The 25604-nt window shown below is 37.2% G+C and overlaps 1 non-coding gene across 1 annotated transcript; it reads right to left on the minus strand.

Moving 5' to 3' along the window:
* Positions 1-19145: 19145 nt before the first annotated feature.
* LOC119039393 (U6 spliceosomal RNA) lies at positions 19146-19252 on the minus strand. Its single transcript, XR_005080604.2, has one exon. It is a non-coding gene; the product is annotated as a U6 spliceosomal RNA (small nuclear RNA).
* Positions 19253-25604: the final 6352 nt, after the last annotated feature.

Below are 25604 nucleotides of genomic sequence, written 5' to 3' on the forward strand. Positions count from 1 at the left end.
GTATAATCCTCCAAAACTCAATGATGAAGAAGCAGAAAACCTGAACAGACCAATAACAGCAGATAAAACTGAAGTAGTAATCAAAACATTCCCATCACAAAAAATCCCTGGACCAGATGGTTTCAGAGGAGAATTCTACAAAGCATTGAAGGAAGAGCTAACCCCTATTCTCCACAGACTATTCCAAAAAATCCAGAAGGATGGAAAACTCACAAAATCTTTTCATGAAGCCAGCATCATCCTAATTCCAAAACCAGATAGAGGCACAACAAAGAAAGAAAACTTCAGGCCAATATTGCTGATGAACATAGACACAAAAATCCTCAACAAAATATTGGCAAATCGCATCCAACAATACATTAAAAAGATCATATACCATGACCAAGTGGGATTCATCCCAGGGATGCAAGATGGTTCAATATTCATAAATCAGTAAATGTAATACATCACATAAACAAACACAAAAACAAAAATCACATGAACATATCAATAGATAAGGAAAAAGCTTTTGATAAGGTACGACACCCATTTATGATAAAAACACTCAGCAAAGTGGGAATAGAGGGAGCATTTCTCAATATAATATAGGCCATACACAAGAGACGTACAGAAACATTATACTCAATGGGCAAAAACTAAAATCCTTCCCACTAAGATCAGGGACAAGACAAGGATGTCCACTTTCACCACTTCTATTCAATATAGTATTGGAAGTTTTAGCCACAGTGATCAGGCAAGAAAATGAAATAAAAGGCATTCAAATAGGAAAGGAGGAAACAAAAATGTCATTGTTTGCAGATGACATGATAGTGTACATAGAAAATCCTATAGAGTCTACAAAAAAACTGCTCAAACTAATTAATGAATTTGGCAGAACAGCTGGTTACAAAGTCAATATGCAGAAATCAAAGGCATTTTTGTATACTAACAATGAATCATCAGAAGCAAAAATCAAGGAAAAAATCCCATTCAATATAGCAAAAAAATAAAATAAAATACCTAGGAATAAACCTAACCAAGCAGGTAAAAGACCTGTATGCAGAAAACTACAGAATGCTCAAGAAAGAAATCAAAGGAAACACAAACAAATGGAAACATATACCGTGTTCATGGATTGGAAGAATTAACATCATCAAAATGTCCATACTACCCAAAGCAATATACAGATTCAATGCAATACCTATTAAAGTATCAACGACATATTTCACAGACATAGAACAAACACCTCAAAAATTTATATGGAACCATAAACAACCCCGAATAGCAGCTGCAATTTTGAGAAAGAAGAACAAAGTAGGAGGGATCACAATACCTGATATCAAGCTGTATTATGAGGAAGAAAGATGGTGACAGAGTAGGACAGAGTGTATTCCAGCTCCCATGGAGGTTAGCGAAAAGCCTGGCCAAGCTACTGAGAAACAGCATAATTAGCTAATAGATCCACAGCATTTATGAAGTTTGGAGAGCAGAGATTGTGAAGAATGCTGAGGTTCTGGTCAGTGGCCCTGTCAGTGGCATATAGGGGAGTTGAGTGGAGACAGGAACAGCAGCAGGGCCCCAGCCTGCGGCTGGGAGGCCTAGGTGCTACCACCGTCATGGTGCCAGAGGCGTCCTCCTTATGAGCCAGGGTACAGAGCAGCCTAGGTAGGCGACCAGCACGGGTCAGCAGTTTTCTCCATCCCTGTCTGGGCAGCGCCAGGCAGATGCCTATTTGCTTGAGTTTACACAGAGAGCAGAGAATAACAAGAACGAAGGGCCCTGTTCATCTGTAGACTCTGTGGCTGCCAGCCCGGAAGAATTGAGAGGTGCATTGTTGCCACCAGTCTGGCTGGGGATTGGGCTAGACTGAGAGGCAGGCTGTCTGGAGAGGTTTTTTGTTTTTTATTTTTGTTTTTGTTTTTGTTTTTGTTTTTAATGGACTGAGGTGCTCTCCTGTGACAGCTTGGCTGGCTTCCCACCCAGCCTGGCAGCGAGAAAGGACTGTGCCAGAGACCAAGGGACCCAGGCAGTTTGGCAGGTGCAAGGGCGCCCACATCCCAGTCTGATAGGCTGGCTGGAGTGCACTGGCAACCCAGCCCACAGAGAGGTCCTGCTGCAACCAGAAAAACCGGTTTGGACAGTTGGAAAACCAACAAGTTTTTTTGTTTTGCTTTGTGGGGTTTTTTTTGTAATCTTACATATTTTCAATTTTATTATTGCTTTATAACCCAATACTTTGATCCTCTACTTTCTTCTTTCCAGTTTTAGTCCTTCTTCCCTTCTTCCCAAACTTATCACTTTTTCCTCCCTTCTCCTGCTTGTTTTTTTTTGCTGTTTTCTTTTGTTTGTTTGTTGTTGCATACTTGTATTATTTTTTTTCATTATTCTCACTTCTTTCTTATTCTAATAGTATCTTTGTATTCCTCTTCCTTCTGTATAGGCTTCTTAGTCTTGGCTGGTTATATTGTATTATCTGCCAGGTTTCCTCTGTTCTTTCCTCCACAATGTATTTCTAATTTTCTATACCTTATGCCTCTTATTTTCCATTAGCACACTACCCAAAGCTCTACACTCCCTATTAAGACAGATCTCATAGAGTCGGTCATACAATTGTTGCTCTATAACTATTGTAAACAATAGCTCTTCTATATAACTATAAATACTTCACAACAAATCTTCCAGATCTTAGCCCACTTTACAAGTTCCTGAATTCTATTACTGGAGTAATTAACTCTATTTGCTCACACACTACACCTATTTACTATTCCTTATTCTCACCTTACCTCAAAATCTGACCATCTGCAACCTCACTGCTTTCTAGTTCCAACTCACAAGCCTTCCCTCCCCAACAAGAGGCTTATATTTTGTCCACTTTTTCGTAAAAGTGGGAAGTTGGGTTGAAGAATACAGTTAACATTATATAAAGCCTAAAGATCGCCTATCTCCTCTCTACCAGCTATAACTGTAAATATTATAATATACACTTCTGCTGTTATAAACCATTTTGCCTACCCATCCAACTGATTAGACACACATGAAAAAAAGGAGTAGGTAGAAACAGAGAACATCATAATACATGAAGAAATCTGCACCAATGAAATCAACAGCTATTATACCACAGAAGTTCACACAATAAACCCAGGGAATCAGAACAGATCAATTTTAGAAGGTGAGGCTAACAAGAAGGGTATCACAAAAAATGGAAAGACAAAGAAACAATCCTCAAATGAAAGAAAAGGAGAAAGCATCAGAAAAAAATGGTAGATGAAAGAGAGGCAAGTCAACTATCAGATATTGAATTCAAAGCACTGGTTATTATGAAGTTCAAAGAGCTTACAATGAGCTACCAGAAACTACAGGGGAGCTACAATGAACTTATTGCACACTGTATCCACATAAAAAAGGAAATAGAAACTATCAGCAAGGAACAAAAGAAAATGAAGAATACAACTTCTGAATTGAAGAACAAAGTTGAAAGTTTAAAAAGTAGAATAATTGAGGTGGAGGATCGGATTAGCGAGTTGGAGGACAAAGTAGAAAGCATCTCACACAAAGAGCAAAAAAAAGAGGTTCAGAAACAATGAAGAGGGATTAAGAGAAATGCATGACAATATGAAACATAATAATATCCAAATAATAGGAATACCAGAAGGAGAAGTAGAATAAAAGGGAAAGAAAACCTATTTGAAAGAGTAATGAAAAAAAATTTCCCTAATTTGATGAGAGAAAAAGTCACACAAATCCAGGAATCACAGAGAATCCCAATCAAGGAAAACCCAAAGAGGCCCACTTCAAGACACAACACCATTAAAATGGCAAAATTCCAAGACAGAGAATCTTAAAGGCAGCAAGGGAGAAAAAAGAAATAACATACAAGGGAGCCCCGATAAGGTCAACTACTGACTTCTCAATGGAAACACTCCAAGCAAGAAGAAAATGGCAAGAAATATTCCAAGTAATGAGAACCAGAGGCCTACAACCAAGGCTACTTTACCCAGCAAGGCTCTCAATCAAGATAGATGGCCAAATAAAGAGCTTCCAAGACAAAAGAAGTCTAAAAGAATATGCCTCCACCAAACCAGCTCTACAAGAAATACTAAAAGGACTGCTTTAAGGAAAGGAAGGAAAGAGAGAGACAGAGAGGAACACAGTTACAAAAATGGCAATGAATAAGTATCTATCAATAATGACCTTAATGTAAATGGATTAAATGCTCCAATCAAAAGACAGAGAATATCTGAATGGATAAGAAAGCATGACCCACACATATGCTGCCTACAAGAGACCCACCTCAGGACAAAAGACCATCACAGGCTAAAAGTGAAAGGCTGGAAAAATATTTTCCAACCAAATGAACAAGAAAAAAAAGCTGGGGTAGCAATTCTCAGACAAAATAGACTTCAAAAAAATGGACATAAAGAGAGACTCAGAAGGTCACTTCATAATACTCAATAGAAGAATCCACCAAGAAGACATTAACATTGTAAACATATATGCACCCAACATAGGAGCACCCAAATATATAAAGAAAATCTTAGAGAACTTCAAGAAAGATATTGACAGCAACAAAATTGTAGTAGGAGATTTTAATACCCCAGTGTCAAAAAGGGGCAGATCTCCTAAACAAATGATCAACAAAGATATTGTGCCATAAAACAACAACCTAGATGAAATGGACTTAATTGAAATATATAAAACCCTTCATCCCAAAGAAGCTGAATGCACATTCTTTTCAAATGCACATGGAACATCTACGAAGATAGACCACATGATAGGACACAAAATGGGCCTCAAAAAAATTAATAAAATTGAAATCATATCAAGCATTTTCTCTGACCACAAGGGACTGAATTGGAAACCAACCCCAAAGGAAAAAACCCAAAGCACCCCAAATCATGGAGACTGAATGGTATGCTATTGAACGATGAATGGGTCAAGAATGAAATTAGGGGAGAAATCAAATTGTTTCTGGAAACAAAGGAAAATGAGCTCACAACAACCCAAAACTTATGGGACACAGTGAATGCAGTCCCGAAAGGGAAGTTTATAACAATACAGGCTTACCTAAGGAAGACAGGAACATTTCAATCAAACAACCTAACCCTACACCTGCAAGAACTCAAGGAATAAGAACAAAGACAGCCCAGAGCAAGTTGAAAGAAGGAAATAACCAAGATCAGAGCAGAATTAAATGACATAGAGACTAAAAGCACAATTGTAAGTATCAATGAATCCAGGAGTTGGTTCTTTGAAAAAACAAACAAAATAGACAAGCCTGTAACTAGGCTAAGCAAGAAAAGAAGAGAGAGGACACAAATAAACAGAAACAGAAATTAAAGAGGAGAGATTAAAACTGATACCACAGAAATACAGAGGATTGTAAGAAAATACTATGAAGAACTGTATGCCGAGAAATTTGAAAACTTAGGGGAAATGGACACATTTCTAGAAAAATACAATCCTCCAAAACACAATGAAAAAAAAGCAGAAAATCTGAACACACCAATAGCAGCAAAAGAAATCAAAGCAGTAATAAAAAAACTCCCATCACACAAAAGCCCTTGACCAGATGGGTTCACAGGAGAATTCTACAAAGCATTTAAGGAAGAGCTAACCCCTATTATTCACAGAGCATTCCAAAAAATCCAAAATAATGGAAAACTCCCAAACTCTTTTCATGAAGCCATCATAATTGTAATTCCAAAACCACACAGAGACGCTACAAAGAAAGAAAACTTCAGGCGAATATCGCTGATGAACATAGACGCTAAAATCTTCAACAAAATATTGGCAAATCACACCCAACAATATATCAAAGAGATCTACATCATGACCAAGTGGGATTCATCCCAGGGATGCAAGATGGTTCAATATTCATAAGTCAGTAAATGTAATATATCATATAAGCAAAAGCAAAGACAAAAACCACATGATCATATCAATAGACACAGAAAAAGCTTTTGATAAGGTACAACACCAATTTATGATAAAAACCCTCAGCAAAGTGGGAATAGAGGGAGCATTCCTCAACATAATAAAGGCCATATATGAGAGACCAACAGCCAACATCATACTCAATGGACAAAAACTAAAAGCATTGCAACTGAGATCAGGAAGAAGACAAGGATGTCCACTTTCACCGCTTCTATTCAATATAGTATTGGAAGTTTTAGCCACAGCAATCAGACAAGAAAAGGAAATAAAAGGCATCCAAATCGAAAAGGAGGAAACAAAACTGTCACTGTTTGCAGATGACATGATAGTATACATGAAAATTTCTATACACGCTACAAAAAAAAAAACTGCTTGAAATAATTAATGAATTTGGCAAAACAGCTGGTTACAAAGTCAATATCCAGAAATCAAAGGCTGTTTTATATATTAACAATGAATCAACAGAAGCAGAAATCAAGAAATTTCCATTCGATATACCAAAAACAAAATAAAGTACCTAGGAATTAACCTAACCAAGGAGGAAAAAGACCTATATGCAGAAAATTACACAACACTAAAGAAAGAAATCAAGGAACTCAAATAATGGAAACATATACCGTGTTCATGGATTGGAAGAATTAACATCATCAAAATGCCCATAATGTGCAAAGCAACTTACAGATTCAATGCAATACCTATTAAAGTCCCAATGGCATATTTCACAGGCATAGTACAAACACTTCAAAATTTATATGGAACCTTAAACAAACCTGAATAGCAGCTGTAATTTTGAGAAAGAAAAACAAAGTTGGAAGGATCACAATACCTGATATGAAACTGTATTACAAGGCCACTGTAATCAAAACAGCCTGGTACTGGCATAAAAAAAGGCACATAGACAGAAAGAGAGCCCAGAAATAAACCCAAATATTTAATATTCAACAAAAGGTGCAGCGACATGAAATGGACTAACAATAGCCTCTTTAACGAATGGTGTTGGTAGAACTGGACAGCTATGTGCAAAAAAAATTGAAGCTACATGCGAAAAAAATGAAACTTGAGCACCAACTTACACAATACACCAAAATAAATTCAAGGTAGATAAAAGACTTAAATATAAGCCATGAAACCATTAAAGTCCTCGAGGAGAATATTGGCAGGAAAAGCTCAGATATTTCACTCAGCAACATTTTTTACTGATATGGCCCCTAGAGCAAGAAATATAAAGGAAAAAAACAAACAAATGGGATTTCACCAAAATAAAAAGCTTCTGTGTGGCTAAAGAAAACAGTATTAAATTAAAAAGACCAATTGTATGAGAAAACATATTTGCCAATGATACCTCAGACAAAAGTTTAATTTTCAAAATACACTAAGAACTCAAATGACTGCACTGTAAGAAGACAACTAACCCAATGAAAAAATGGGAAAATAACTTGAGCAGACACTTCTCCAAGGAGAACATACAGAACATCCAGAGACACATGAAAAGATGCTCAATATTGCTAGCCATCAGAGAGATGCAAATTAATACCACAATGATATATCACTTTACACTGGTCAGATAGGCTATCATAAACAAACAAACAACAAATGTTGGAGAGGTTGTTGGGAAAAGGGGATCGTAGTTCACTGTTGGTGGGATTGTAGACTGGTACAACCATTATGGAAAATAGTATGGAATTTTCTCAGAAAACTAAAAATCAACCTGCCTTTTGACCCAGCAATTCCACTGCTAGGATTATATCCCAAGAACCCTAAAACACCAATCTCTAAGAACGAATGCACCACAATGTTCATAGCAGCACAATTTACAACAGCCAAGAGTTGGAAACAACCTAGGTGCCTGGCAGTAAAAGAATGAATCACAAAATTATGGTACATATACACAATGGATTTCTATGCAGCAGAGAGAAAGAAGGAGCTACTACCCTTTGCAACAACATGGATGGAACTGGAAAGCATTATGCTGAGTGAAATAGTCCTGGCATTGAAGGACAAATACCATATGATCTCACCTTTAACAGGAAGCTAAACAACAAAACAAACAAGCAAGCAGAAAAAAACAAAGACACTGAAATAGATAACAAGGGGACAGTGACCAGAGGGGTGGGGGGAGGGAATATAAGGAGAAAGGGGGGAGGGATTTAGAGGAACAAGTATAAAGGACACAGGGATAATAACTAAGGGCGGTGAAAATGAGAGGGAGGTGGAAAGCATGGGGCAAGGTGAGCTGGAATGGGAGAAATAGACAGAAAACTGTACTTGAAAAATAATTAAATAAAAAAGAAGCTATATTACAAGGCCACTCTAAACAAAACAGCCTGGTACTGATATAAAAACAGGCACATAGACCAATGGAACATAACAGAGAGCCCAGAAATAATCCCAACTCTCTACAGTCAATTAATATTTGACAAAGGGGGCAGTAACATAAAATGGAGTAAAGATAGCCTCTTCAACAATTTCATGTACTTTTATTGGTCTGTTCAGGCTTTCTGCTTCTTCTTCATTGAGTTTTCGAAGATTATATTTCTCTAGAAATTGGTGCATTTCACCTAGGTTTATAATTTCTTGGCATACAATTATTCATAGTATTTCTTCCAGTCCTTTGTGTTTCTGTGATATCGGTTGTAATCTCTCTTTCATTTCTGATTGTGTTTATTTTGGCCTTTTTTTCTCTTATTTTTAAATATATTTTATTAATTATGCCATTACAGTTGTTCTATTTCTCCCCCTTTATTCCCCTCCACCCTGTACACCCCCTCCCCCCCATTCCCCCCCCTTTAGTTTATAGCCATGTGTCTTAAGTTCTTTAGATTCTATATTTCCTATACTATTCTTGCCCTCGCACTATCTATTTTCTACCTACCATCTATGGTACTTATTTTATGTACCTTTTCCACCCTTCTCCTTCTCCCACTCCCCTGTTACTAACCCTCCATATGATCTTCATTTATATGGTTCTGCTCCTGATTTAGCTGTCCTCTTAGTTTGCTTATTTTTAGGTGTGGTTCTTAATAACTGTGAGTTTGCTGTCTTTTCACTCTTCATATTTTTTATCTTTATTTTCTTCTGTAAGTCCCTTTATCATTTCATAAAATAAGGGCTTGGTGATGATGCACTCCTTGAATTTGATCTTATATGAGAAGCACTTTATCTGCCTTTCCATTCTAAATGAAAGTTTTGCTGTATAGAGCAATCTTGGATGTAGGTCTTTGGATTTCATGACTTGGAATACTTCTTTTCAGCCCCTTCTTGCCTGTAAGGTCTCTTTTGAGAAATTTGCTGAATTTTGAGCAATCCGCTGACAGTCGGATGGGAACTTCTTTGTAGGTGACTGTCCCCTTATCCCTTGCTGCTTCTAGGATTCTCTCCTTCATTTTAATCTTGGCTAATATAATTATGATGTGCCTTGGTGTGTTCCTTCTTGGGTGCAAGTTTTTGGGATTCTCTGAACTTCCTGGATTTCCTGGAAGTCTTTTTTTTTTTGCCAGATTGGGGAAGTTCTCCTTTATTTTTGTTTAAATAAGTTTTCCACTTGTGGTTGTTCCTTTTCCCCTTCTGGTACCCCTATAATTCTGATGTTGGAGCATTTAAAGATGTCCTGAAGGTTCCTAAGCCTCTCCTCGTTTTTTTTTTTTTTTGAATTCTTGTTTCTTCAACCTTTTCTGTTTGGTCATTTTTTTCCTTCTTTGGGCCCACTCCTTTGATTTGAGTCCCAGTTTCCTTTCCATTACTATTGGTTTCCTGTGTATTTCCCTGGATTTCAGGTAATTTAGCTTCCATATGTTCCTCTAATTTGTGACTAAAATCAGCCAGTTCCGTGAGCACCCTAATCACCAGTGTTTTGAACTGTGCATCTGAAAGTTTTGCTATTTCTTCATCGCTTCATTTATCGGCTCTGGTGCTCTGAGTTGTTCGTGAGTAATGTTTTGATCTATTCATGCCTGTTACATATGAGGAGCAGAGCCTTAAGTGTTCACCAGGGTGGGGCTACCCAGGTCGCTGGTTTGTGATGCTATATGCAGGGGCCGGGTCAGAGAGGGGCTATGGCGGTTCCCTCTGCTGCTTTCTACTGCTGGTGCCTGCGAGGTTTGTCTCACCACCAGTTGCTGCTTCACTGGTTTTTCTGTGTTCAAATGTATGACCACTGTCTGCCCTCAGTGGGTCCGACACCTTGCGCCCTCAGTGGTTCTGCCCGCTTCTCCATACCTGGGATCTGCCTACAGCTGCTGACACACCTGGGTCATGTGCCCTGGTCTGTTAGGTGGATCTTTTCTGACCAAACCCACTCTGCTGCTGCTCTGCCACTGGCTCTGCCCCTCTTGGCTGAAGGGTTTGTTGTCAGGCTTCCATGTAGTTGAATTTTCTGTGGTTTGGCTGCGTTTTTGTTGCTAAAACTTTGTTGTTTTTAAACTTGGTTGTGTGAGAAGAGGCAGTGCTTCCACCTATGCCTCCATCTTGGCAGAAGTCTCTCTTATTTTTCTTGATGAGCCTTCTTAAAGACTTATTGATTTTTTAAAAATCTTTTCAAAGAACCAGCTCCTGGATTCATTGATCCTTAGCATTGTGCTTCTAGTCTCTATGTCATTTAATTCTGCTCTGAACTTGTTTATTTTCTTCCTTGTACTTGCTGTGGGCTTTTTGTTGTTGTTTTTCAAGTTCTTGTAGATGTAGGGTTAGGTTGTTTGTTTTCCACTAAGATCAAGAACAAGACAAGGTTGTCCACTTTCCCCACTTCTATTTAATATGGTATTGGAAGTTTTCGCCACAGCAATGAGACAATAAAAGAAGTAAAAGGCATCAAATTGGAAAGGAGGAAACAAAATTGTCACACTTTGCAAATGACATAATAATGTACATAGAAAATCCTATAGACTCAGCCAAAAAACTGCGTGACCTAATAAATGAATTTGGCAAAACAGCAGGTTACTGGAACAATACCCAGAAATCAAAGGCATTTTTGTATACCAACAATGAAATTATCATTTGTAAATATAGTTTCCCATATGGTTGGTTCCATTCTCATTTTCCTGATTTTTAAAAAAATTTTATTTTATTGATTATGCCATTACAGTTATTCTACTCCTCCCTTATTCCCCTCCACCCTGCACCTCCCCACCCCCACCATTCCCCCCCTTTAGTTTACGACCATGTGTCTCAAGTTTAGATTCTATATTTCCCAACTATTCTTGCCCCTCCACTATCTATTTTCTACCTACCATCTATGCTACTTATTTTCTAAACATTCTCCCCCCTTCTCCTCCTCCCACTCCCCTGTTGCTAACCCTCCTTGAGATCTTCATTTCTATGTTTCCACTCCTGATCTAGCTGTCCTTTTAGTTTGCTTTTGTTTTAGATGTGATTGTTAATAACTGTGAGTTTGCTGTCCTTTCACTGTTCATCTTTTTTATCTTCTTTTTCTTAGATAAGTCCCTTTATCATTTCATATAATAAGGGCTTGGTGATGATGCACTCCTTGAATTTGATCTTATCTGAGAAGCACTTTATCTGTCCTTCCATTCTAAATGAAAGTTTTGCTGGATAGAGTAATCTTGGTTGTAGGTCTTTGGATTTCATGACTTGGAATACCTCTTTCCAGCCCCTTCTTGCCTGTAGTGTCTATTTTGAGCAATCTGCTGACAGTCTGATGGGAACTCCTTTGTAGGTGACTGTCCCCTTATCCCTTGCTGCTTCTAGGATTCTCTCCTTCATTTTAATCTTGGCTAATATAATTATGATGTGCCTTAGTGTGTTTCTTCTTGGGTCCAACTTCTTTGGGATTCTCTGAGCTTCCTGGATTTCCTGGAAGTCTATTTCCTTTGCCAGATTGGGGAAATTCTCCTTTATTATTTATTCAAATAAGTTTTCCACTTGTGGTTGTTCCTTTTCCCCTTCTGGTACCCCTATAATTCTGATGTTGGAGCATTTAAAGATGTCCTGGAGGTTCCTAAGTCTATACTCATTTTTCTGAATTCTTGTTTCTTCATATTTTTCTGTTCAGTCATTATTTTCTTCCTTCTGGTTCACTCCCTTGATTTGAGTCCCAGTTTCCTCTCCATCACTATTGGTTTCCTGTGCAATTCCCTTTATTTCAATTAGTTTAGCCTTCATATGTTCCTCTAGTTTGTGACTATAATCAACCAGTTCTGTGAGCATCCGGATTACCAGTGTTTTGAACTGTGCATCTGTAAGTTTTGCTATTTCTTTGTTGCTTAGATTTATGGGCTCTGGGGCTTTGAGATCTTCTTGAGCCATTTTTGGTCTGTTTGAGCCTGTTAATTATGAGAAGTGGAGCCTTAGGTGTTTACCAGGGCGGGGCCGCTGAGGTTGCTGAGTTTTGAAGCTGTATGTGGGTCAGGGGTCAGAGCGGGGAAATGGAGGCCCCCTCTGCTGCCTCTCACCACTGGGGCCTGCTGGGTCCTGTTGTCTCACTACTCACTCTGTCATTGGTCTATCTGTGCACGAATGCGGGACCACAGTCAACCTGCCTTCTGCACCCACGCTGGGTCGCCAGTAGCTCACTGGGTCCGCCCATTGCAACCCCATGCCTGGATTCCTCGCACCTGAGTCTGTCTGGCCGAGTTTTTCTATAGAACCCCACTCCACCAGCTGCTGGCTTCGCCTCTCTTACTGGTCAGGCTGAAGAATTGGTTGTTATCAAACTTCCAAAAAGTTCAATTTTCTGTGTTCTGGCTGTGTTTTCTGTTGCTAATATTCTGTTGTCTCTCAACTTGGTTGTGGGAGAAAGCATGGCGTATCCACCTGTGCCTCCATCTTGGCAGAAGTCCAGAATATACATATTAATGATGTTAATGTTTTCGATCTTTGAGCATGGTATACGCTTTCATTTATTTGTATCTTCCTTAATTTCTTTCTTCAACATCGTGTAGTTTTCTGACAAGTCTTTTACCCCCTTGGTTAAGTTTATTACAAGGTACTTTATTTATTTTTTGTTCTTTTAGCAAATGAGATTTTTCCCTAATTTCTGTTTCTTATATTTCATTCTTGGTGTACAAAATGCCTTTGATTTATGTATATTGGCTTTCTATCCTACTGTTTTTTCAAATTCATTTATTACACTGAGTAGTTTTTTGTTGGAGTCTGTAAGGTTTTCTATACACTCTATCATGTAATCTGCAAACAGTGATGGGTTTACTTCCTCTTTTCCAATTTTTATGCATTTTATTTCTTTTTCTTATCTGATCACTGTGGCTAGAACTTCAAATCCTATGTTAAATAGAAGTGGTGAAAATGGACACCCTTGTGTTGTTCCTGATCTTAGTGGGAAAGTTTTTAGTTTTTGCTTTTAGAATATGATGTTGGTGTAGGTTTCTCATATAATGGCCTTTATGGTGAGGTGTGCTCCCTATATTCCCATGTTGCTAAATGTTTTTATTATAAACAGGTGCTTTACTTTATTGACTGCCTTTTCTACATCTGTTGATATGATCATGTGATATTTGTTTTTCTTTCTATATGATGTATTACATTTAATATTTTGCAAACATTGTGAAATCCTTTCATTCCTGGGATTAATCCCAATTGATCATAGTATACATCTTTTTAATGTATTACTTGATCCAGTTTGTCAATATTTTGTTGAGGATTTTAGCATCTATGTTTATCAGTGATATTGGCTTGAAGTTTTCTTTCTTTGCCGTGTTATCTGGTTTTGGGATTAGGATGATGCTGGCCTCATGAAAAGAATTTGGGAGTCTTCCCTCCTCTTACATTTTTTGGAATAGCCTGAGAAGGATAATGGTTATCTCTGCCCTAAATGCTTAGTAAAATTATCCTGTGAAGGCATCTGGTCCAGGGCTTTTGTGTACCAGGTGTTTTTTTATTACTGCTTCTCTTTCACTAACTATTATTGGGCTAGTCAGGCTTTCTGCTGCTTTTCGATTCAGTTTTTAAGGATTTTATGTTTCTTTTTTTAAATTTAATTATTTTTCAAGCACATTTTTTTGTCTATTTCTCCCATCCCAGCACCCCGTCTCCCCACCTCCCTCCCATTCCCCCTCCCCAGTCCTCATCCCTCTGTCTTTCATACTTGTTCCTCAAAATCCCTCCCCATTTTTCCCCTTAAATTCCCTTCCCTCTCCCATGTGGTCACTGGCCACTTGTTTTCTATTTCAGTGTCTTTGTTTTTATTCTGTTTGCTTGTTTGTTTTATTCTTTAGCTTCCTGTCAAAGGTGAGATCATATGGTATTTGTCCTTCAATGCCAGGACTATTTCACTCAGCATAATACTTTCCAGTTCCATCCATGTTGTTGCAAAGGGTAGTAGCTCCTTCTCTCTCTCTGCTACATAGAATTCCATTGTGTATGTGTACCACAATTTTTGGATCCATTCATTTACTGATGGGCACCTAGGTTGCTTCCAACTCTTGGCTATTGTAAATTGTGCTGCTATGAACATTGTGGTGCATAGGTTCTTTGAAATTGATGTTTTAGGATTCTTGGGATATAATCCTAGCAGTGAAATTGCTGGGTCAAAAGGCAAGTCGATTTTTAGTTTTCTGAGAAAATTCCATACTGTTTTCCATAATGGTTGTACCAGTCTGCAATCCCACCAACAGTGAACTAAGGTCCCCTTTTCCCCACAACCTCACCAACATTCGTTGTTTGTTGCTTTGTTTCTTATAGCCATCCTGACTGGTGTAAAGTGATATCTCATTGTGGTTTTAATTTGCATCTCTCTGATAGCTAGCAATATTGAGCATCTCTTCATGTGCCTCTGGATATTCTGCATGTCCTCTTTAGACAAGTCTCTGTTCAAGTCCTATTCCCATTTTTTAATTGGGTTAGATGTCTTCCTAGAGTGGAGTCCTGTATGTTCTTTGTATATTTTGGAGATTAAACCTTTGTCTGAGGTATCATTGGCAAATATGTTTTCCCATACAGTTGGTTGTCTTTTCAATTTAATACCGTTTTCTTTAGCCACACAGAAGCTTTTTATTTTGATGAGATCCCATTTGTTTATTCTTTCCTTTATATTCCTTGCTCTAGGGGACATATCAGTAAAAATGTTGGTGCATGGAATATCTGAGATTTTCTTGCCAATGTTCCCCTCTAGGACTTTAATGGTGTCATGGCTTATATTTAAGTCTTTTATCCACCTTGAATTTATTTTGGTATATAGTATAAGTTGGTGCTCAAGTTTCATTTTTTTGCACGTAGCTGTCCAGTTCTCCCAGCACCATTTGTTGAAAAGGCTATCTTTACTCCATTTTATGTTACTGCCCCCTTTGTCAAATATTAATTGACTGTAGAGAGTTGGGTGGATTTCTGGGCTCTCTGTTCTGTTCCATTGGTCTATGTGCCTGTTTTTATGCCAGTACCAAGCTGTTTTGATTACAGTGGCTTTGTAATACAATTTGATATCAGGTATTGTGATCCCTCCTACTTTGTTCTTCTTTCTCAAAAGAGCAGCTGCTATTCGGGCTCGTTTATAATTCCATATATATTTTTGAAGTGTTTGTTCTATGTCTGTGAAATATGCCATTGATGCTTTAATAGGTATTGAATTGAATCTGTATATTGCTTTGGGTAGTACGGACATTTTGATGATGTTAATTCTTCCAATCCATGAACAAGGTATATGTTTCCATTTGTTTGTGTCTCCCCTGATTTCTTTCTTCAGTGCTGTGTAGTTTTCTGCATACAGGTCTTTTACCTCCTTGGTTAGGTTTATTCCCAGATATTTTATTTTTCTTTTTGCTATATCAAATGGGATTTTTTCCTTGTTTTCTGCTTCTGCTGATTCATTGTTCGTATACAAAAACGCATTTGATTTCTGCATACTGATTTTGTATCCTGCTGTTTTTCCAAATTCATTAATTACTTTGAGCAGTTTTTTTGTAGGGTCTATAGGATTTTCCATGTACACTATCATGTCATCTGCAAACAGTGACAGTTTTGCTTCCTCCTTTCCTATTTGGATGCCTTTTATTTCCTTTTCCTGTCTGATCGCTGTGGCCAAAACTTCCAATACTATATTGAATAGAAGTGGTGAAATTGGACATCATTGTCTTGTTTCTGATCTTAGTGGAAAAGCTTTTAGTTTTTTCCCATTGAGTATGATATTGGCTGTAGGTCTCTCATAAATGGCCTTTATTATATTGAGGAATGTTCCCTCTATTCCCATTTTGCTGAGTGTTTTTATCATAAATGGGTGTTGTACCTTATCAAAAGCTTTTTCTGCGTCTATTGATATGATCATGTGGTTTTTGTCTTTGCTTTTGTTTATGTGATGAATTCCATTTACTGATTTGCGAATGTTGAACCATCCTTGCATCCCTGGGATGAATCCCACATGGTAATCATGAATAATCTTTTGGATATATTGTTGGATGCGATTTGCCAATATTTTGTTGAGGATTTTAGCATCTATCTTCATCAGCAATATTGGCCTGAAGTTTTCTTTCTTTGTTGTATCTCTATCTGATTTTGGAATTAGGATGATGCTGGCTTCATAAAAGAAGTTTGGGAGTTTTCCATCCTTTTGGATTTTTTGGAATAGTCTGTGAAGAATGGGGGTTAGCTCTTCCTTAAATCCTTTGTAGAATTCTCCAGTGAAGCCATCTGGTCCGGGGCTTTTGAGTGATGGGAGTTTTTTGATTACTGCTTCAATTTCTTTTGCTGTTATTAGTCTATTCAGGTGTTCTACTTCTTTTTCATTGAGTTTTGGGAAATTATATTTTTCTAGAAATGTGTCCATTTTCCCTAGGTTCTCAAATTTCTTGGCATACATTTCTTCATAGTAATTTCTTACAATCCTTTCTGTTTCTGTGGTATCAGTTGTAATCTCTCCTCTTTCATTTCTGTTTGTGTTTATTTGTGTCCTCTCTCTTGTTTTCTTGATGAACCTACTTAAAGGCTTGTCTGTTTTGTTTATCTTTTCAAAGAACCAACTCCTGGATTCATTGATCCTTAAAATTGTGCTTTCAGTCTCTATGTCATTTATTTCTGCTCTGATCTTGGTTATTTCCTTCCTTCTACTTGCTTTGGGCTGTTTTTGTTGTTGTTCCTGGAGTTCTTGCAGGCATAGAGTAAGGTTGTTTGTTTGAAATGTTTCTATCTTCTTTAGGTAGGCCTGTATTGCTATAAACTTCCCTCTCAGGACTGCCTTGGCTGTGTCCCATAAGTTTTGGGTTGTTGTGAGATCATTTTCATTTGTTTCCAGAGACTTTTTGATTTCTTCCCTAATTTCATTCTTCACCCATTCATTGTTTAATATCATACCATTCCGTCTCCATGATTTCGGGTGTTTTTGGTTTTTTCCTTTGGGGTTGGTTTCCAGTTTCAATCCCTTGTGGTCAGAGAAAATGCTTGGTATGATTTCAATATTCTTGAATTTGTTGAGGCTTGTATTGTGCCCTATCATGTGGTCTATCTTTGAGAATGTTCCATGTGCATTTGAAAAGAACGTGTATTTAGCTTCTTTGGGGTGAAGAGCTCTGTGTATATCAGTTAGGTCCATTTCGTCAAGGGTGTTGTTTAATGCCACAATGTCTTTGTTGATATTTTGTTTGGAAGATCTGTCCATTTTTGATAGTGGGGTTTTAAAATTTCTCACTATAATTGTGTTGCTGTCAATATCTTTCTTGAAGTCCTCTAAGATTTTCTTTGTATATTTTGGTGCTCCTATGTTGGGTTCATATATATTTACAATGTTAATGTCTTCTTGGTGGATTCTTCCCTTGAGCATTATGAAGTGCCCTTCTAGGTCACTCTTTATGGCCCTTTTTTTGAAGTCTATTTTGTCTGATATGAGAATTGCTACCCCAGCTTTTTTTCTTGTCCATTTGCTTGGAAAATTTGTTTCCAGCCTTTCAGTTTTAGTCTGTGATGGTCTTTTGTCCTGAGGTGGATCTCTTGTAGGCAGCATATGTGTGGGTCATGCTTTCTTATCCATGACGCTATTCTGTGTCTTTTGATTGGAGCATTTAATCCATTTACATTTAAGGTTATTATTGATAGGTACTTGTTCATTGCCATTTTTGTCCCTGTGTTCCTCTCTGTCTGTCTCTTTTCCTTCCCTTCCTTAAAGCAGATCTTTTAGTATTTCTTGTAGAGCTGACTTGGTGGCAGCAAATTCTTTTAGACTTCTTTTGTCTTGGAAGCTCTTTATTTGGCCTTCTATCTCGATTGAGAGCCTTGCTGGGTAAAGTAGCCTTGGTTGTAGGCCTCTGTTTCTCATTACTTGGAATATTTCTTGCCATTTTCTTCTTGCTTGGAGTGTTTCCATTGAGAAGTCAGTGGATAACCTTATTGGGACTCCCTTGTATGTTATTTCCTTTTTCTCCCTTGCTGCCTTTAAGATTCTCTCTTTTTCTTGGAATTTTGCCATTTTAATGATGATGTGTCTTGAAGTGGTCCTCCTTGGGTTCCTCTTGAATGGGACTCTTTGTGATTCCTGGATTTGTGTGACTTTTTCTTTTGTCAAATTAGGGAAATTTTCTCTCATTACTCTTTCAAATATGTTTTCTATCCCTGATCTTCTTCTTCTCCTTCTGGTATTCCCATTATTCGGATATTATTACATTTCATATTGTCTTGCATTTCTCTTAATCCTCTTCTTTTTTTCTGAGCCGCTTTTCCCTTTCCTGTTCGTTCTGTGAGATGCTTTCTATTTATCCTCCAACTCACTAATCCAATCTTCTGTCTCACCTACCCTATCTTTAATGCTTTCCACTGTGTTTTTTAATTCAGAAATTGTATTCTTCATTTCCTCTTGGCCCTTGCTAATAATTTCCATTTCCTTTTTCATGTTGATATAGTTCGCGGTGAGATCATTGTAGCTCCCCTGTAGTTTCTGGTAGCTGATTGTGAGCTCTTTGAACTTCTTGATAACCAGTGCTTTGAATTCATTATCTGATAGTTGACTTGCCTCTATTTCATCTAACATTCTTTCTGAGGGTTCCTCCTTTCCTTTCATTTGGGGATTGTTTCTTTGTCTTCCCATTGTTTCTCAGACTCTTCTTGTTAGCTTCAGCTTCTTAGATTAATCTGTTTTGACACCCTGGATTTATGGTGTGAACTTTTCTGGTGGAATGCCTGTGAATTTCAGTGATGCAGTGTCTTTTGGTTATCCTGTCGTTCTCTGCTTCCACCTACTCAAATATGCAGCAACTTTTAGCTTCTCTCCTACAACAATGTGCAATTTGTCTCTCTGACTCTACTATTTGGAGGCCTCTTCTATGGGTCCAGCTCTGGTCTTTTCAAAAAATATGGAACTCTTCACGAATTTGTGTGTCATCCTTGCTCAGGGGCCATGCTAATATTTTCTGTATCGTTCCAGTTTTAGTATATGTGCTGCCGAAGCGACCACAGGATTTTATGTTTCTAGTTTCTACAAATTTGTCTATTTCACCCCAGTTTTCAAATTTCTTGGCATGTACTTGTTTACAATAATTTTCTATAGTCCTTTTTATTCTGTATTATCAATTGTGATTTCTCCTCTTTTGTTTCCCATTTTATATATTTGGGTCACCTTTCTTTCTTCTTGATAAGTCTGGGTAAGGCTCCTCAATTTTGTTTATCTTTATAAACAACCAGCTTTTAGATTTACTGACCCTTTAAACTGTTCTCTTTTGAAGTCCTCAAAGATTTTCCTTATATGTTTGGATGTTCCTGTGTTGTGTGCATGTATGGTTGCAATGTTTATTCCTTTTGATGGATTCTTGTCTTTAGTATTGTGAAATGTTCTTCTTTGTCTCTTTTAATGGCCTTGGTTTTGAAATATATTTAATGTAATATGACTATTGCTACCCCAGATTCTTATTCTGACCAGTTGCTTGGAACATTTTTTTCCAAATTTTGCTTTCAGTTTCTGTAAGTCTTTTGTCCTCAGGTGGGTCTCTTGTAGGCAGCATATATGCAGGTCATGTTTTCTTATCTGTTCAGGTAGCCTATTTCTTTTAATTGGAACATTGAATCCATTTAAATTTAAGGTTATTATTGATAGGTACTTATTCATTGTCATGTTCCCTTTTTTACCTGTGTTCCCCTCTCTTTTTCTTCATGTTCTTAAAGCTGTACCTTTAGCATGTCTTGCAATGCTGGTTTGGTGGAGGTGTACTCTTTTAACACTTTGTCTTGGAAACTCATTATTTCACCTTCCATTTTAAATGACAGCCTTGCTGGATACACTAGTCTTGATTGCAGGCCTTTGCCTTCATTACTTGTAATATTTCTTGCTATTCTCTTCTGGATTGTAGTGTTTCTGTTGTGAAGTCAGCTGCTAGCCTTATCAGAGCTCCCTTGTATGTTACTTTCTGTTTCTCCCTTGCTGCCTTTAAGATTGTCTCTTTGTCTTTGATATTTGCCATTTTCATGATGTGTCTTGGAGTGAGCCTCCTTGGGTTCATTTTGATTGGGACCTTCTCTGCTTCCTGGATTTGCATGGCTTTATCTCATCAAGTTAGGGAAGTGTCCTCTTATTACTTTTTCAAACAAGTTTTCTATCCCTTGTTCCTCCTCTTCTTCTTCTGGTATCCCTATTATACAAATATTTTACATTTGATTTTTGTCTTGCAGGTCCCTTAACCCCTCTTCATTCTTTTTCTACCCTTTTTCTTTTTGTTGCTCTGTCTGGGAATTATTTTGTACATTGTCATTCAGCTCAGTGATTCAGTCCTGTGCTTCATCTTACCTTCTTTTAATTCTTTCCAATGTGTTTCATGTCAAATACTGCATTTTTCACTTCCTCCTGGCTCAGTTGTTAGGTTCTGTGTACTTTTTCATGCTGGTATAATTTGTACTAAGTTCTTTGAAGCTTCCCTGGAGTCCTTTGATGTTTTACTGAGCTCCTCGAGCATCTTTATGACCAATATTTTGAACTACATGTCTGATCACTTGGTTGCCACACAAGAGGCATGCCGTCCAGAAGATAATTCTGGTTCTGGGTTGGCGGGGGGTCTTCCCTTGTAAAATAACTAACAGAATTACTAGGCCATTTTTAAGTTTATAGAGTATAATTTAATAATATAAGATTATATTAGAAACTATTAATTTTCTTCTATAAAGTACATAAGAAATTCACATATACTTCCAGCAAGCTTACTTGTCTAGTTTATCACTCGCTAATTCTTTCTGTCATAAAAATATTTCCTACTAAAAGAGAATGGGAGGTAATGTAACTAAAGTTAGGAGATGTGAGGGAAATTAATTAATTAATTACCTAAACAATATTGCTGTCCAGAATGAATCATTCTGTGCAGATTCCAGGTAGCTAAAATAGTAATGTACATGGAGACTCCCTCAAAATATTTTTGCCCAAAATGTTCATAAGCCAACTTTCAACAAACATGTGTGGCTCTGTTTCCCTGAAACTGATTCTCCTGATTCTCATAGCTGGTCATTTGAACATGCAGAAGAAAATTTAATTCTAGTTTAGTTTAGTCAATTTAAGGTTGTCTTTTGGCCAAAAGAGTATAGGAATTTACACTTCTTAGAATGTGCTGTCCATCCTCAGAATACAATATTCAGCTTCCTCCTTACCCTCACAACTGAAGCATTTTCTAAATTCCTGTCTCTTCCTTCCAGACTCTGGGTAAGGCCTCATCTCAGGGATCTTCATTCCCTCTTGCTACACTGCTTTTTGCCTGGTTTCTATTTCCAATCCTTGCCTCTTTTTGCTGACATTACAAACAAAACAAAACAAAATGTTTTTTCTGTTTGTTTTATGTATGGTGCCTTAAAGGGTTTCTCTGTGTAGTTCATTTAGGGCATGACCTATTCTACTTTTCATACCTTCCTGGGGAGAGCTTTCTATGCATTTGTAAAAGGAATTTTGTCTTCTTTGGCTTGGTAAGTGGGAGAACTGCACAGTCCTGTCATTAATTGATGATATATAAAAGCAGATACTGTTACAGGGACTCTCCTTTTCTGTGTCCTAAGCATACAATTCCATTTCATGGCTATGATATACAACTGAATTTTGCCCTCATTCCTGTTGAAATGCAAAACATGATATGGAAGGAGGTGGCAGAATGAAACCTTTCTAAAAATTAGGTAGCAGAAAATGTCACCCAGATGGTACAGTGATGACTACCTAAATTTTTGGTTATGTCAAATCCTGGCTCTGAGTCAGAGGTCATTAATTGGGAAGAGAGAGAGACATATTAAATGACACGTCTTCTTACTTCTATCAATTCTATGAGCAGCAATGTTGTGTTTTAACAAGGTGACAGGTAAATAAGGACCAACTCTCATTCTCAAATCCGTCTCTATTAGCTGTATAGTTTGTGAAAATCTTTCAAAGACTCTGCCAGCTAATTTATAATTTTTAGTAATATTTGTATGTTTCTGCTCAGAATTTTAGAAATTTTAGTGATAAGTTGTAAAAGATCAAACACTATTGTTTCTTATTTTTCAGGGATTTTATTTATATATTTTTAGAGACAGCAGGGAAGACAGGGAGAGAAACATCAATGTGTAGTTGCCTCTTGAGTGCCCCCTACTTTGCGACCTGTCCCACTACCCAAGCTGGTGCCCTGACTGGGAATTGAACTAGTGACACTTTGGTTCATAGGCTTGCATTCAAATCACTCAGCTATACCAGCCAGGGCCAGGCACTATCATTTTTAAAATATATTTTACAAAGCATTCAAATTGAAAGTAGAAACAGTTTCAAAAGACACATTTCTGTCTTCTTTGACAGCCCTAGGAAAAAATTTAAAGCAGCTCTGAAAACCAAGGATCACAGGCAATATTTAGAGAAATTCTTAAAGGTTTTGCTAAAATACTACCAATCACATGTAGTTGGAGCTGGATTGAAAAAGCAGAACTGGTTTCTACATGCTTTACTCTTTAAAATATAAAATTGCCTCTTGTAAAGTAAGTAGGAAGAATTTTTAAATTTTCCCCATAGTCTAATCCTAGCTGGAATATCTATAGTCTTTAAGTAATGGAGAAAAGGAAAGAAAATCTAAATAGCCATCACTGCCAAGATAATGATTTATGACACAAATATTTGTTTACCAAAACTTTTCACTGCCCCACATTTCATAAGCATTCTCTTTTTGCATTTATCCAGAGGTTCCAACTCATGGGAGAAGAAGGACTGTTGTATATATAGTGTTTCCTGTCCATTTGGAAGAGTTATTGTTTTGGTTGGCTTTGGTACTAAGCAGAATAGCCACCCAGTCCTAAGATCAATTCTCTGATACTGTATATGGCACCTTATCTGATCATGTAAATGACAAAAACACTATTCTCTTAAATGAAATGTTACTGGTGCCCAAGCAAGAAACAGAAAAATAAGTAAATTTTAATCACAGGTATATGTATTCTTTCACATAAAATACAGGTAGGAGTCAAGTGTGATGGAATCCTGGGAATGTGCACCCTGACTGACAGTGTTATATGTACCTGTTAAAAAAATCCTTTGTTTTTATAAAATATAAAGGTTTTTCAAAATTTGAAAGAACAGGTAAATAGTCAGCTTGAATCCAGAAGAACATGTCTCTTGGAAGAGAACAGAATTTATTTACCACTGCTATTGCTTTCCATCAAGGAGAAATCATTTATGGATGCAAGTCCAAGTGTATGAAACAAACAATCTGGGTGAGTCTCACATTATTAAAAAATAATGAAAGAGAAAACAATCAAAAAAGAGCATGATATGGGGGAAATGCACATGGCACCACACACAAAGAATGAGAGTACTATCTGAAAATTATGGAGGTACAGTTCACTTCTGAAAATTATTTTTGACAAAAAACAAGAACATTTCAAAAGAGGATTTATTGGTGTTCTCAATGAGACAGGAATTACGGCTCCTGGAAAGGGGAGAAGAGACTTCTATGAAAACACCAAATATAAAGAAGAGATCTAAAAAAAAACTATCTTAGAAGTAGGCTAAAGGGTGATTTGAAAGTAAAGTAATGTTAATTTGCAAAGTGTATGAGACAATAGAAATGTAGATACCAATAGCAGATCTAAAGTGTTGGCATGTAAAACCCCCAAACATACCTCCTTCCACAGAAACACTGAATATACACTTAAATATAGAAAAATTCCTGCTTAAGAACAACTTAGGGATGATTGAATAGCTTTTACAAAACAGTAAAACAGAGGGACCACATAGCATCAGAAGAGATAGATACACAGTAGCTACAGGGACCCCACCCAATCCACATATGCAGCAATGTTCAGTATGAAGGAATTTAACTGAGAAGCCAACACACAGTTTCATTTGCTCTGAAGGACTTAAAAAATGGTTTAAGGTCACCTTGACTATACATGAAGAAAATCCATTTCTTAACCCTGACAAACAAGTGAGGAACTGCTGGAATTTTTCAGGATAAGAAGTACTAGTGAGGGACATTAAGTTCCCCTGCCACCAGGATAACTGAAGTAGAACCTCTGTCCAAGTTCTCTAGTTGACCTACGTAGGAGCCCCAGTATACCTAGGCACTGGGCCCAGACAACCTTCAGCTCCAGCAAGCCCTGAGATACCTCAGCCTCTGTTCATCACACATTCAGCCACATTGCCATAGCTGCTGGCACACAGTATACTCAAGGGACACTCTTGTACAAGACCATTCCTTTAAGAAGATGGGAGGCACCTGTTTTATCCACTTTGTAAAAACAATAAAAAAAAAAGAAAAGGCAAATGAATATGTTCCAAATAAAAGAACAAGATAAAAACGCAGAAAAAGAAAGGCATAATAAGGGAGAGATACACATTTGCCTGATAAAGAATTCAAGGTATTGGTTAAAAATTTCTCATAAACACAGGATAAGATTAGATTAACACAATTAGAATTCAACAAAGGATTATAAATTATAACAAAGAAACAGTCAGAACAGAAAAATACAAAAACAGATGAAAAATTCACTAGAGGGAATCAATAACAGGTTAAGTAGCATATAAAAGCAGACTGGCAATCTGAAAAACAAAACAGTGAAAATCACCCAATCAGAACAGAAAATAAAAAAGATTTTTGATGAGGTTAGCTTAAGGCACCTGTGGGACAACATCAAGCATATTAATATTCACATTATAGAGGTCATTGGAGAAGAGAGAGATACAGAAAAGTTAATTGAAAAATAATGACTGAAAACTTTTCTAACCACAGGAAAAAAAAAACAGAATCCAGGTCGAGAAGGCACAGAGGGCTCCAAACAAAATGAACCCAAACGGACATAGCGTAATAAAAATGGAAATATTTCCATTAAAGATAAAAAGAGAATGTTAAAGGCAGCAACAGAAAAACAACTAGTTTTTAGGGAAACCCTCCATAACATTTTATATTGACTTCTCAGCAGAAAATGTTCAGTCCAGAAGGAAGAGATGGGATATACTTCAAGTGCTGAAAGGAAGGCACTTACAACCTAAAATACACTTCCAGGCAAAGTTATCATTCAGGTTATAGAGAGATAAAGAAATTACCAGATAAGCAAATTCTAAAGAAGTTCATCACTAGTAACCTAGCTTTATAGGAAATAATAAAGAGTCTTGCTTAAAGTAAAACAAGAATTTTGTTTATGGGTAAAAAAGGGCATAACAACAAATAAAATAATGCACACAAAAAACATCAGAGGTAGAGGTAAATATATAGTAGAGGGAGTGGTTTAGCCACCAAAATGCTAATAATAAACTTGAAATACAAAATTAGCAATATTAAACATAAATATATGAGTTAAAGTATACACAAAATACAATATCAAAAATA

Source organism: Artibeus jamaicensis, unplaced genomic scaffold, assembly GCF_021234435.1.
Source record: "Artibeus jamaicensis isolate MK-2021 breed Jamaican fruit bat unplaced genomic scaffold, CSHL_Jam_final contig_311, whole genome shotgun sequence".
Taxonomy (NCBI): Eukaryota; Metazoa; Chordata; class Mammalia; order Chiroptera; family Phyllostomidae; genus Artibeus; species Artibeus jamaicensis.